Source organism: Schistocerca gregaria, chromosome 2, assembly GCF_023897955.1.
Source record: "Schistocerca gregaria isolate iqSchGreg1 chromosome 2, iqSchGreg1.2, whole genome shotgun sequence".
NCBI classification, from domain to species: Eukaryota; Metazoa; Arthropoda; class Insecta; order Orthoptera; family Acrididae; genus Schistocerca; species Schistocerca gregaria.
The window spans coordinates 805,161,031-805,175,312 of record NC_064921.1 but is presented as its reverse complement, the minus strand read 5'-3'; the positions used below and the strand labels follow the sequence as shown (position 1 = coordinate 805,175,312).

The following is a 14,282-nucleotide window of genomic DNA, read 5'->3' as shown; positions in this document are numbered from 1 at the left end:
GAGCTGAAATGTTATAATTTGGTTGAGGAAGCTGGGATGTTATAATCTGATGAAAAAATTGTGTCAAAAGATGGTAACAGAAATTTGTGAGTGTTAAGAAGAAAGAAACATTTTTAACTGTGATGAGTGTGGCCTTTCCTTCACAAATTTTCCCAGTGAAACAATAGCCCTGAAAGGTGAAAATTCTGCTGGAGGTAAAATTTCACTATTCTACTGTGTGAATCTCAAAAATCTTAATTTATATGTATGGCTGCAAGGGCTAGACGTTTCAAGGTGTAATGGAACTGACAAATAGACATCATTTTATTTTATTATACACTAAAGTCATGTTAAAAAAGCTTTTGCTTAAGATAATACTAAGTTAGGTGTTGCGATCAATAATCGGTATTGGAATTGTATGTTCTTTGTAGCTTACGACCATGATCTTTGGTCTACAACGGGTTTACGGCCACTTGAGTGTTGGCCACGGTCGAGTGTAGTTGTGTATATAGTTTTGGCAATAAATGTGTTTTTGATACAAAGAAACCGTGGAGTACTGCATCATTTTTCGATAGTCCAGTAATAATTAAAAAACCCGCACCTCTTCTTGGACCCAGAGCAGCAAAGGAATCATCGCCTAGACAACGAGAAGCCACATGGACAACGCAGACTCAGCAGCATCGACAAAGGAGACATCATGGCCAGCTCTATTAAAGTATCATGCAGCCATTAGCCACACCGTAACGGTGTCCTTATGGAGATAACTTTTCCTGAACAGTAGAGCGGTTTCGTGACAAAGAGTACTGACTTGAGTAACCAGAATGTGGAGTGGTATGCTAATAAACGACAAGGGCAAAAATGACTTAATGTTTGCTGGCATTTGATAGGAGGATGGAAAGACAAAGGAGGAAAATGATTTGTTTGTGAATAATGCCACTTCCCATTGCAAAGCTGCACTAAAAAAGTGTGAAAATAAGCCTTTTTAACACCAAATTCACCTTCAAGTTGCCTATCACTGGCTCAGAGGATAATCCAAAATCTCAAAGCATTTTAAAGGCAAGAAGTGAGGGATGACACATTTTTTGTCTCAAATGAACAAAGTTGAATGTGGAATGAACTTGGTAAACCTATCAGTGTATTTGATACAATTCTGTGGATTTCTTCAGCCTTAAATCAAGTGACATCCACTTCAATCAGCAACTGTTCCAAGAGAGCAGGGTTCATTTTTAATTACCTTACTTCAGCAGTTGACGATGGTTTGCAGAAAACAAGAAACTTAAGCATGAACTTCATGCTTTAGTAGAGGAAATTAGTGGATCTGAGGAATATGCCAATATCAGTGATGTACTGTTCACAGCAAACATATCAACAAGCGGGAGTGAGCTCACACAAAAGCTTCATCAAGAAGGGACATTGTCAAAAAACACGATGAGGATGATGCAACTGAACTGGACTTTACTCCACTCTCAAGTAGCAGGCAGTTGAAGAGGTAATAAAATGGAAACACTAGTTTTTAGTGAAATATGATGAAGAGGGACTCAATTTGATGTTAGTAGTTAGTAGCTAGGATGATTGCAGGTACTAGTAGATAGGAACAATGGCAAGAGGGTGTCCACAATGAGGAAATCAAAGGAAAACTGGGAATGAACTCTATAGATGTAGCAGTCAGGGCGAAGAGACTTAGATGTTGGGGTCATGTTACACGCATGGGAGAAGCAAGGTTACCCAAGAGACTCATGGGTTCAGCAGTAGAGGGTAGGAGGAGTCGGAGCAGACCAAGGAGAAGGTACCTGGATTCAGTGAAGAATGATTTTGAAGTAATAGGCTTAACAACAGAAGAGGCACCAATGTTAGCACAGAATAGGGGATCATGGAGGAATTTTATAAGGGGGACTATGCTCCAGACTGAACTCTGAAAGGCACAATCAGTCTTAAATGATGATGATGATGATGATGATGATGATGATGGAGTTAAAACACACATTGAGAAGACAATTATAAATGACACTCTGTTTCAGAAAAAAATACAGCAGTATTTCAAACCAACCTTACAGAATACATGAAAGAAATTTTAGTTCTGTATTATACTGGTGTATGGGGATTTGTTAAGGTAGTACTGTACTTAAATCAAGATAAATTTTCACTAATTTACTTATACAGTACAACAGCACTTTTCTATCTCCAGTATATTGTATGTACTGCATTGTATACTGTGTTTTTATCCTTTTCTGAGTATCGGATACAATAATAACTAAAAGTACCATTTTATTTTCCCCATAGATGACCATTATTTGGGATTGCTACTGTATTCCCCACTTTAACATGAAAGTGCTTCTAACTAAGCACAATTTGGATTCTGATGTGAGAGTAGTACAATATCGGCCACTGCAGAGTTCACAACAGCGGTACTTGGAGATCCTAAAAAGGACCACTGTGTTACAGGCCCAGACTTAAGACTTGTCCAAGGCTTTTGACACCGTTGATAATACAAAATTATTAAACAAACTAGAAGTATTTGGAGTAAGAGGGACAGCAAATGAATGGTCCCTGTCTTACCCGGAAAATAGGGTGCAAAATGCAGAGCTAGTTCACACATCTGCTGATGATAAATGTTTTGTAAAACAACTGTCACACAAAAACACATATATATAGGTTGCCTCAGGGTGGTGCAATGGGCCCTATAATTTTCTTTATATATAACAATGACTTTCAAGATTGGATAAGTCACTGAGAAAAATTTCTCTTTGCTAATGGCAGTAATATCATAGCCACTGATAAAAACATCAGAACTCATCATAATTGAGAAGGCAAATAAACCTTCACAGATGTTTACAAGCAAACAGTATGTTTATAACACTGAGCATAGAGAAAATAAACAGCCTGCACTTCAGCACAAAGAGGGAAGACAATTCTGTTACACTGAGCATAGATAATAAAACAATAAAATGTGTTACAAAGGAAAAGTTTTAAAAGCTGAATATTGATTGTAAATTAACATGGAATGAACACATATGATACTGGTGAAACGAATGTCTTCAGCACATTATGCTCTTAGGGTTGTAGCAGTGGTTTGAAACAGCCGATGTCTTCTTATGATTGTCACTATTCTTACATGCTATCAACTTTTAGCTATGGGTCTATTTTCCGGGGGACCAAAGTTGTAAAGTGTGGACACTGTTAGCAAACCGCAGAAAAGGGCCATAACAATAATAACTAAAACTAACAGTCAGGTTCATTGTAAAGAACTATTTACAAAATTGGGTATCCTTATTGCATCAAATGAGTACATTTAACAACCTGTCCATATCAAAGAAACCATTAATATTATTATTAATATTATTTAGTTGTAGATAAGTGTTCTATGTTTGTTCTGTTGACACATTCCACACTGTAATGTTTACTGTGAATTTGATCTACAGAACAAGTAACTAATTAACTAAATAATTAACCATCTATTTCACCAATAGTTCTATACACAATAATGAGACACGGGCCAGTTTCAACTTCCATTTACCAAGGAAAAACAAACAAAAAAACTCGAAACAGTATTTTCTACCAGGGAATAAAATTGCATAATAAACTGCACAAGGACACGAAAAACATTAGATAACACATACTTCATAAGTAATGCACACTAGACAATTAAAGATTACTTACATAACAAAAGAGGATAGCTACAACACTGTCACATTACTATAAATAATCACAATATAATGATTTTACAAGAAAGTGTGTCAAGACCTGTACAGTACAACAGTAATGACTAACATTCTCCTGAGCTCAGCATCACTCAGGAGGGGGGGATGCGGTCTCAGTTTTCGAGATGGACTAAAAGGAGGACATGGAGATGTACATGTTCATGGTACTGGAGTCAATAGTGAGTATTCCTAGTTTGTACAGGGAGAAACTACATTTTTATTACAAAAAATATGGTGCAAACTGTCTATGATCAACTGAAAATTTTACAGAAGGGATCAACCAAATGAGGCAGTACAGGTGTCATGCCACTGATTTCATATTTGGGATGATGGAGTTTGCTCTCTCGGGCCATCCTGATTTAGGCTTTCCCTTGTTTTAATGAAACATTTCAGGCAAATGCCAGGACAGCTTCTGCAGCGAGGCCACAGCCAACCACATGTCCTATTCTCATAAACATACTTATGTCTCTGTGCACACATACAGGGTGTCCATAATTAAAGTTCCAGTTTCACAATGCTGTAGAAAGAAAACCAGAATGATGTCAAATTTGATCAGCATATTATTGACGCACAGAGAAAAGTCTTGAAACCAAAAAAGGGTGAAAATTTGACCAATAAATGGCACTGTAAGTATCAGAATGTGCACACCAACAGACGGATGGCACAAGGCTGTTCATCAGTTTGCAAACAAGGCACCCAACGTGACTGTGTCCATGAAGGCTGCGCACTGCTGGTAAAGCAGCTTTACATGATCAGTGATGTGTGTCAGCAGCCCTGCAGAAGTTCTGGACACTCAAAGGGCACTGACAAAGAGTCTGGAGAAAATGATTACAAAATCTGAAAAGACAGGTTTTTGTGAAGTGCACTGTGGCAATGGCAAGAAAGCAGTTGATCTGACATCTGTCGAAGTAGTGGCCACGACACTGCAGGTGCAATCAAGTGGCGGTGTGCAAACATGTAGTGCACGGGGAAACGCCCGAACGATGTACATGTCTGTGAGCACAGTGTACAAAACTCTAGGAAACATCATGCATTGCTATCCACAGAATATCACCCACGTTCACGAGTTGCTGTCCCCTGGCCTGCCAGCAAGACAAACGTTCACTCTGGAATTTCATGCTTGCATGGAAATGGACAATGAATGGCCATGGAACATTCTGTGGACAGATAAAGCCCATTTCCATCTCTAAGCACATGTCAAAATGCAGAATTGCAGAATACGGGCAGCGGAAAATCTGAACGCACATCAACTGGGACCACTTTATTTTGTGAAGGTGACTGTGTGGTGAAGGTTGATGGGATCGTTTATTGCAGAGCTGTATTTTTTAGAGGAGATGAGTCCTGCAGGTCTTGTTGCCTGTAACATCACTGGTAAATACTATGAGGGAGTTTTGTGCACCAACATCATTCCAACCCTTCAACAGTGTGGATGTGTGGGTAGGATCATTTTTATGCAAGATGGCGCTCCTCTGCACACTGCAACAGTTGCTGAAGCTGCTGTTGCTACAGAGACACTTTGGAAAAGCTAGAATTATCAGCCATCACTTCTCTGACCATCTAGATCATGTGATCTTAATTGGCTATGGGGTTATCTGAAAGATATTGTTTTCAGTGATCCAATTATGAATGATCTGAACTGAAGGCACACATTGTGCAAAACATTCTGAACTCTATTACCCAGACACTCCTAATCTGTTGTGGAACATGCTGTTTCTCAATTTCAGCTTGTGGCAGAAAATAGTGGAGAGCATATTGAACATCTTGCTAGTTTCATGACAATTAGAAACTGATGCCATTTTGCTTTTTATACCTTTTTGGCTCCAGGGCAATTAAAAACCGATGACATTTTGCTTTTTATGTGGTCTTTGGCCTCAGGACAATTAGAAACTTATTTTTCCCATACAATGTGTTACAACCTTGCCATGATGGATGGGCTTCCCTAAGTGCCACAACTGTTGACTGCTGAACCTCTGCAGTCTTGCACACTGAACAGTACAGATGGTGTAATGTGCAACTCAAACCAAAAGCCATGATATTGCGATTTATCTGTCATTTGTAACCGAGCCCATTTATATTAAGATGCTTATAGTGCCATATGTTGACCAATTTTCCCTAAATTTTCTTTTTGTTCTGTGACATTCCACCCTATGTCAATAATATGCTGTTCAAATTTGACGTAATTGTGAGCAGTGGTTCTCATTCTACACCATTTTTAACAGGAATTTTAATTATGGACACCCCATATACTGGAGCTATTTACTTTCATTGAATTACGATGAAAGATCCCATGTCATTGTGAAATGATCATCCTGTGAATAGGCTAAGTAAATCCTTTTCTTCTTCCCTGTTACTTTTCTGCACAATGTGGAAAGGAGGCTGCATAGTTCTACAAGGTCAGCTGTAGTGTTGCTACACTGGTTTTTCTCTTAACTTTGTTAAAATATTAATCTCATTTACAACAAAGGAAATGTCTATGGCTATTTCAAGCCAGTCATGACGTGTATAGAGTAAAATCAGTGCTAGTGTTAAGTGAGAGAACTGGACTGCCTAAACTGTTAAAGGTAGAAGTTCCGTCACTGTCATAAACCTTGTCATATTCCACAGACACCGCAGAATGAGATGTGGAAGGAAGTCAAATACTACCTTTTTTATTTAAATTCATTAAAACTTAATGACTCTATGTTATGAAAGACTATTGTATTAGTGAGCTAATTCTAATTGTAAAATAACTTAAAACATTAAATTTACAGAGTTTATATGAAGGTACTCTTCAATGGAACATAAGGAGTCGCCCAACAGAAAGTTCTTTAATTATATTTCAAAATCCATCACATTATCTAGAAAACATTGAATATGGTTACTTCAAGTTTTCTGAAGAGGTACCTGAAGAATGTTCTACAATTAATACAAAATATCGTTCTTAGAACACATTTCTGTATTTTGAAAATACTGTCTCTCTAAGTTCAGTTTCCCAATTCCATAATTCATTAGTCAATGTAAATATTCAGAATAAACCAATATCTTCATTTTTAAATCACCTGTAGCAGCAATTGTATACTGTAAATGTAACTGAACTAAGATGCTTTATTGATTCTGCGCTTTATTCATTCTTTCCAATTCCACTTTTATTATTTCATCGTTTTTTATACCTTGTGGAGTTCTGTGAGAAGTACTGAACTGTATGTAGAGAGTCTTATCAAAATTCAATAATAATCAATTTGACTTTAACCATCTGTTGATGTTTTCCATTGTTTCAGTACTGCCTTTTCAGTAAGGGGACAATTCTGAGTGGTTATAACTTCTCCCACTGAGAGGAGAGCACATTTCACACTATATATAATCAAAAATACAGTCTGATCTACTAACTTACAAACATTTATTTCTCATATGGCATTCATTAAGAGTTTTTGAATCACATAAATAGCTAAAAATATAAAAATGAAAAAATCAATTTTTGAAAATATAATGCAACTGTATAGATAAAAAATATATACAGGGGAACACACATACAATGGGGTGCCCAAAAAAACTGTAATAACATTGCTGTGGGTGAAGCTTGTGCAGTACGCATTTCTGCTGCTCGGTGTGTATAGTGAAACTCATTGCCAGTTCAGTGCCGCCTGTGTTTTCAACCTGGCTTGTTCTGTTCATCTGCAGTGAATGTTTTTTCTAGCACCGTTTTGTCCTTGTTTCAGTTTTTATGATGGCAACTTTAAGTAAACAATGCGCAGCAGTGCAATTTTATTTTCTACTCAGTACAAATGCTGCTGAAACTGTTTTAATGTTGAAAATAGCTTATCAAGATGACACAGTGGGAAAAACTCAAGTGTACAATTGGTCTGCTGGATTTAAAAAGGGCAACATGTCAACTGACGGCAAACCTCATTCTGGACATCCAGCAACTGCCCAAATCATGAAAATATTGAAAAGTAATGAAAATATGCGAGAGCTTGTGCTTACCAACTATCAACAGACAACTGATCAACTGTCAGAGATTAGAGGGTTATTTTGGAGTTCAGTGTCCGTCAAAGACTACCTGATTTGTGGCAGACAGGAGACTGGGTCTTCGACCACAACAACTCAGCTGCACTCACAGCCATCTCTGTTAACACAGTTTTTGGCTAAAAATGGCCTCGTTTCGATGCCCACACACCTTACTCATTTGCTCTGGCTCTGTGCTACTTTTTCCTATTTCCATGCACAAAAAGGGGCAGAAAGGACACCAATTTGACAACATTAAAGAAGTCATGGAAAAAAAGAGGGAGGAGCTGACAGCCATTTCTATACATGACTACAAAAAAATGTTTCGAACTGTGGAAGCACCAGTGGGACAAATGTATTAGTTGTAATCGAGAGTATTTTGAATGGAATAAGGTCGTTTTGTAAACAATTCGAGAATATACAGGTTTTAAAAAATAATTCCAGTTTTTTATCCCCCCTCATGTAAAATATATTTAGATTACTTAAATAAATTCTGCATGTCAATATTTCAACGCACCTCTTCAGCACAATATAAACCAAATGACAACAGCTATATCTGATGATCAAGGTCTTTTATATACTTTATCACACCACTCGCCACTGTCAGGTAATCTTCAACAGGACCCTTGTAAGCACTTCACACCTGGGTGTAACAATTTGTAGGGATATGAAATGAGATCATATAGGCTCAGTCATGGGTAAAGCAGGTGATGTTCTACAGGGAAAAAATGGAAATGAGCGTTTGGCATCATTGGCCAGGAGGGCCCTTACGGGGCAGGTCCCGCTTCCTCAGTGCAGGTCTTATTACATTCAACGCCATATTGGACGACCTGCGCGCTGCACGGGGATGAAATGATGATGAAGACAACACAACACCCGGTCCCTGAACACAGAAAATCCCCGACCCAGCCAGGAATCGAACCCGGGCCTGCAGGATGGCAAACCGTCACTCTGACCACTCAGCTAACAGCATGGACATTCCACAGGAGAAATGCAATCAGTTTACAAAGGAGATTGCTTACAACCAACTAGTGTGACCCATCCAGAATGTTGCTTGTATGAAGAGAAGAGCAGCATAAATGGTTACAGATTTGTTTGACCCGTGGGAGACAGCTACTGAGATGCTGAAGAAACTGAACTATTTTCAGGAAAGATGTAAACTATCTTGAGAAAGCCTAACCATAAAGTTTCAAGAACCAGCTTTAAATTATGACACTGGGAATATACTACTACCCACTAAATATCGCTTCTATAGGGACTGTGAGGACAAGATTACATTAATTACAGCATGCACAGAGGTATTTAAACAATAATTATTCCCATGCTCAATAACAAATGGAATGTGAAGAAACCATAATAACTGGTACAATGGGATGTTCCCTCTGTCATGCACTTTACAGCCATTTGCAAAGAGTAGTGCTGATGTAGATGTGTGGGACATGTTGATACAACATGAGCAATTGTCTGTCATCCTGCAGCAGTCACGAGATCGTGATGAAGTTTTGTCCCACTTGTGGAGAGAGTGTGTATGTGCATCTCCCAGCACAAGGTCAACAATATAAAGTCACTGCGCAGTAAAAATATTTCTGTTACTGATAAATCAGATATATGTACAGTATTTAACAATCATTTTCAGAGCATTGCTGGTGAATTAAATAAAAATTTAGATTCTACAGGAAATCATGTAACTTTCTTGGCAAATGCCTTTCTGAGATTGATGTCTGAAATACTCCTCTTTGATACAGACAAGAGGGAGATTGAGTCAATAATTAAATCACTGAAGACTAAGAACTCCCATGGTTAAGATGAAGTGTCTAGCAGAATATTAAAGTGCTGTGTTGTACATGTTAGCCCTGTATTTAGCCACATGTGTAATTTTTCCATTAGGAATGGTCAGTTTCCTGAGCAATTAAAGTACTCAGTAGTAAAGCAACTTTATAAACAGGGAAAAAGGGAGAAAGGGATAATGTAGATAATTTTAGACCTATTTCTAGGCCATTAGTGTTTGCAAAAGTTATTGAAAATGCTGTGTATGTAAGGATAATTGATCATTTTATATCACACGATTTGCTATCAAATGTACAGTTCGGCTTTAGAAGTTGTTTAACAACTGAAAATGCTATATTCTCTTTTCTCTGTGAAGTACTGGACGGGCTAAATGAAAGGTTATGAATACTTGGCATATTTTTGGATTTAACTAATGCATTTAATTGTGTTGATCACAAAATATTGCTCCAGAAGTTGGACCATTACAGAATATGGGGAGTAGCTCACAATTGGTTCACCTCTTACTTCAGCAGCAGGCAGAAAAATGTTGATAATGGCTATGGTGTGGGTGGGGTCTGAGTGTGATACTGTCAAGTGGGGGGCCACTCCTGTTCCTTATTTATATAAATGATATGCCCTCCAGTATTACGGTAACACTAAAATATTTCTGTTTGCTGATGACACTAGCTTTGTAGTAAAGGATGTTGTATGCAACACTGGCTCGGTTTCAAATAGTGCAGTACATGACCTAACTACATGGCTTGTAGAAAATAAACTAATGCTAAATCACAGCAAGACTCAGTTTTTACAGTTTCTAAAACAAAATTCAACAAAACCTGATGTTTTAATTTCACAGAACATGCATATGATTACTGAAACTGAACAGTTCAAATTTCTAGGTGTTAAGCTGTCGTGGAATGCCAATGTTCAGGATCTTGTTCAAAGAATTAATACTGCAATTTTTACTATTCAAATGGTATCAGAAGTGAGTGATCGTTCGACACGAAAATTAGTCTACTTTGCTTAATTTCATTCGCTTATGTCATATGGTATTATATTTTGGAGTAACTCTTCACATTCTAAAAGGATATTTTTGGCTCAGAAATGGGTGGTTCGGACAATAGTGGTGTAAGTTCACAAACCTCTTGTCAACCCCTGTTCATGAGTCTGGGTATTTTGACATTGGCCTCTCAATTTATATATTCTTTAGTGTCATTTCTTGTTAATAACATTAGCTTATTCCTAAGAATAAGGAGCTTTCACTCGGTTAATACCTGACAGAAATCAAACCTACATTTGGATTGGACTTCCTTAACACTTGTGCAAAAAGGTGTGCAGTATACTGCTGCATCCATTTTCAATAAGCTACCACTCGAATTAAAAAATCTTAGCAGTAATCCATGCGCTTTCAAATTGAAACTGAAGAGTTTCTTTATGGGTCACTCCTTCTATTCTGTCGAGGAGTTCCTTGAAAAATCAATCTGATTCTTATTGTATTGTTGATTGTGTTTACTTAAATTTATGGACTGACTTTTTTCGGGTTCATGAACATTTATTTTTATCTGTTATTACTTTTATGTTGTAATTTCATGTACTGACACGTTCCACGACATTGGAGATTTGCTCCTCAATTTGGTTATACGGAACTTGATGTGTAAATATAAAAAAATGGTCCTTCTGGATGCAGTACAGGGTAGTCCAAACTGTCCATGGCTGGACAATTCCAGAGGTTTATCCTGAATGTAACCAATTTCAGATACTAAAGTGGACATTTTTGTTGCCTACAGTGTTTCCGTTCATAGATGGGAATGAATTCATTTTCAGTAAGAATCCCAGCTGTGATATGGGTGGGATGTCTTGATCTTAATCTTTTCCACTCCACAGGGAATATGTCGTTCAGTACTGGAGGGTCCAGGTTTTCAACCATTTTCTAGTATTAATATAATAGAGCACTCTTCTGTGTGCTATCAGGAGGTGAGAAATGACTCAAGATAGAAATGAGTCCTTATGAAAAGGAAAGTTGCCTGTCACCATATAATGGAGATGCTGAGTCACAGATATGCACAACAAAAAGACTGTCACAAATAAAACTTCTGGCCAGTAAGGCCTTCGTCAAAAACACACACACACACACACACACGACTGCAGTCTCAGGCAACTGAAGCCACACTGTGAGCAGCAGCACCAGTGCCTGATGGGAGTGGCGACTGCATGGGGGGTAAGGAGGAGACTGGGCCTGGGAGGGGGAGGGATAGTAGGGTAGGGGTGGCAGACAGTGCAGTTTTGCTGGGGAGTGAACAAGGACAAGGTGGAGAGAGGGTAGGGCAACTGCGTGTAGTTGGAAGGTTAGACGGAGGGCAGGGAGGCAGGGAGGGTGGGGGGACGGAAAGGGAGAGAAGTAAAAAGGCTGGGTGCGAAGGTGGAATGAGGGCTGTGTAGTGCTAGAATGGGAACAGAGAAGGGGCTGGATGGATGAGGACAGTGACTAATTAAGGTTGAGACTAGCAGGGTTATGGGAAAGTTTCCACTTGCACAATTTAGAAAAGCTGGTGTTGGTGGGAAGAATCCATATGGCACAGGCTGTGAAGCAGTCACTGAAATGAAAGATTCATGTTTGGCAGCTTGCTCAGCAACAGAGTGGTCTACTCGTCTCTTGGCCACAGTTTGTCGGTGGCCATTCATGTGGATAGGCAGCTTGTTGGCTGTCATGCCCACATAGAATGCAGCACAGTGGTTGCAGATTAGCTTGTAGATCACACGACTGGTTTCACAGGTAGCCCTGCCTTTGACAGGATAGGTGATGTTTGTGACTGGGCTGGAAGAGGTGGTGGTGGTGGTGGTGGTGGTGGTGGTGGTGGTTAGTGTTTAACGTCCCGTCGACAACGAGGTCATTAGAGACGGAGCGCAAGTTCGGGTTAGGGAAGGATTGGGAAGGAAATCGGCCGTGCCCTTTCAAAGGAACCATCCCGGCATTTGCCTGAAACGGTTTAGGGAAATCACAGAAAACCTAAATCAGGATGGCCGGAGACGGGATTGAACCGTTGTCCTCCCGAATGCGAGTCCAGTGTGCTAACCACTGCGCCAACTCGCTCGGTCTGGAAGAGGTGGCAGTGGGAGTATGTATGGGTTAGGTCTTGCACCTAGGACTATTACAGGTGTATGAGCCATGATGTTAGTGGTTGGAAGCCGGGGTTGTGTAGGGATGGGCGAGTATAAGTTCGGTAGACAGCAGAATACCACTGTGGGAGAGGTGGGAATGATATTGGGGAGGACATTTCTCATTTCAGGGCATGATGAGAGGTAGTCAAATCCCTGGCAAAGAATGTAATTCAGTTGCTCCATCGTGGGTGGTACTGAGTTACGAGGGGAACACTTCTTTGTGGCCGAACGGTGGAAATTTGCGAGGTGGTGGGAGACTGGAAAGATAAGGCACAGGAGATTTGTTTTTGTACAAGGCTAGGACGATAGTTATATACCGAGAGGGACCGCTCGCCAATGCAAATGCAACAACCACAGGTGGCTACGCTGTATGCAAGGGACTTCTTGGTATGGAATGGGTGGCAGCTGTGAAAGTGGAGGGTTTGCTGATGGTTAGTAGGTTAGATATGGACAGAGGTACTGATGTAGCCATCTTTGAGGTGGAGGTCAATATCTAGGAAGGTTAACCATTATCTAGGAGTAGATAAAATTGACTCACTAACTATGCACATGCATTTGTTATGTGGTATATCTATCTTTTTCACTTATGGACTACTGCCCCAGACAGATGCACACTACTCTGCCTCCACAATCAGTGTCAGAGAGCTTGTGGAGAATGTTGATTCTGCTTTGAGCTTAGCAGATTTTCATGTCTAGTGTTCCTTAAAAGAAAGTGTCCCATCGAATGTGATCTCAAGGTATTCTAGATATATAGCATGTCTTCCTTAAAATAGACATCAAGGCTCTGTCTGCCAATCTATTGGACAGATGAAAAACTGCTACTTCTGTTTTGAAACTTCCTGGCAGATTAAAACTGTGTGCCAGACCAAGACTCGAACTTGGGGCCTTTGCCTTTCATAGACAAGTGCTCTACCGACTGAGCTACCCAAGCATGACTCATGACCCATCCTCAAAGCTTCGATTCTGCCAGCACCTCGTCTCCTCCATTCCAAACTTCCCAGAAGCTCTTCTGTGAACATTGCTGAACTAGCATTCCTAAAAGAAAAGATATTGCAGAGACATGACTGAGCCACAGCCTGGGGGATGTTTCCAAAGGTCCCGAGTTAGAGTCTCGGTCCAACACACAGTTTTAATCTGCCAAGACGTTTCATATCAGTGCACACTCCGCTGCAGAGTGAAAATCTCATTCTGGAAACTTTTGTTTTATTTGATTTAGATTGTAACCTCTTTTTACAAAAGTACTGGCTTATGATGTCAAGATAAGAAGTTAAGATTTCTTCAGTTGTTTTGAAGGTTCTGTGCAGGGTAGCTATTATCCAGTGAGCCACATACCCGAACTTTCTAGACTGTGTAGTAGAAATGTCAGATGCACAAGGTGTGTTCAATAAGTAAAGCAACTTTATATATATATATATATATATATATATATATATATATATATATATATATATATATATATATATATATATATATATATATATATAAAACAGAAAGAAACTTCCACATGGGAAAAATATATTAAAAACAAAGATTCCAAGACTTACCAAGCGGGAAAGCGCCGGCAGACAGGCACATGAACAAAACACACAAACACACACACAGAATTACGAGCTTTCGCAACTGGCAGTTGCTTCGTCAGGAAAGAGGGAAGGAGAGGGAAAAATGAAAGGATGTGGGTTTTAAGGGAGAGGGTAAGGA

The 14,282-nt window shown here is 39.3% G+C and overlaps 1 protein-coding gene across 2 annotated transcripts in view; it reads right to left on the bottom strand.

Annotated features, from left to right (window-relative positions):
- The window catches only part of LOC126335082 (intraflagellar transport protein 81 homolog), a 136,066-nt gene that overhangs the window by 16,163 nt on the left and 105,621 nt on the right, over nucleotides 1-14,282 (bottom strand). The gene's annotated exons all lie outside the window — the stretch shown is intronic.